This window comes from Cebus imitator, unplaced genomic scaffold, assembly GCF_001604975.1.
Source record: "Cebus imitator isolate Cc_AM_T3 unplaced genomic scaffold, Cebus_imitator-1.0 Scaffold776, whole genome shotgun sequence".
Classification (NCBI taxonomy): domain Eukaryota; kingdom Metazoa; phylum Chordata; class Mammalia; order Primates; family Cebidae; genus Cebus; species Cebus imitator.
The window spans coordinates 88,402-89,174 of NW_016108091.1; positions in this window are offsets into that span (position 1 = coordinate 88,402).

Genomic DNA, 773 nt, shown 5'->3' on the forward strand with positions numbered 1-773 from the left:
AAAAAAAAAAAAAAAAAAAAAAAATTAGCCGGGCATGGTGGTATATGCCTGTAGTCCCAGATAATTCAGGAGCCTGAGACAGGAGAATTGCTTGAACCCACCAGGCAGAGAGGTTGCAGTGAGTCAAGATCGTTTCACTGCACTCCAGCCTGGGTGACAGAGTGAGACTCCCTCTCATAAAGAAGTTGAAGGTAAAAATATTAGGAAGATGGATCAGAATGAGACTTGGGGACTGACATTTGTGAGGGAAGAGACAGGCTGAACACCTTTAGAATGGATTTCTCTCTGTTAGGACTCCCAGGAAGGTCTAGCCAAAAATAAGTGGGATTGTGGTTGGATCATCAGTCAAGGAGTATCTGGGTCAGGGAAGCCAAGATATCTGAAGAGAGGAGAGATTTGGGGCTGCAGGAGGGCAAGACTCCACGGGAGAAAGCAGCCAGGAATATGCAGCACCTCTGGGGTTTGGCTTATTAACTCCCCTTTCCTTATAGGCAGGAATTGATGGCGAGAAGGAGCATGCCAATGCCAAGAAGATCCTGTTGGAGATGGGAGAGTTCTTTCAGGTTCAGGTAGGAAGGCAGGAGGCAGCTGCAGGGAACAGGCACCAGCTTCACTCCTCCTCTGCCTGGGAGCCTCATCCCTCTCCTTTGCTGCCCCTCCCCCCACCCAGGATGATTACCTTGACCTCTTTGGGGACCCCAGTGTGACTGGCAAAATTGGCACTGACATCCAGGACAACAAATGCAGCTGGCTGGTGGTCCAGTGTCTGCAAC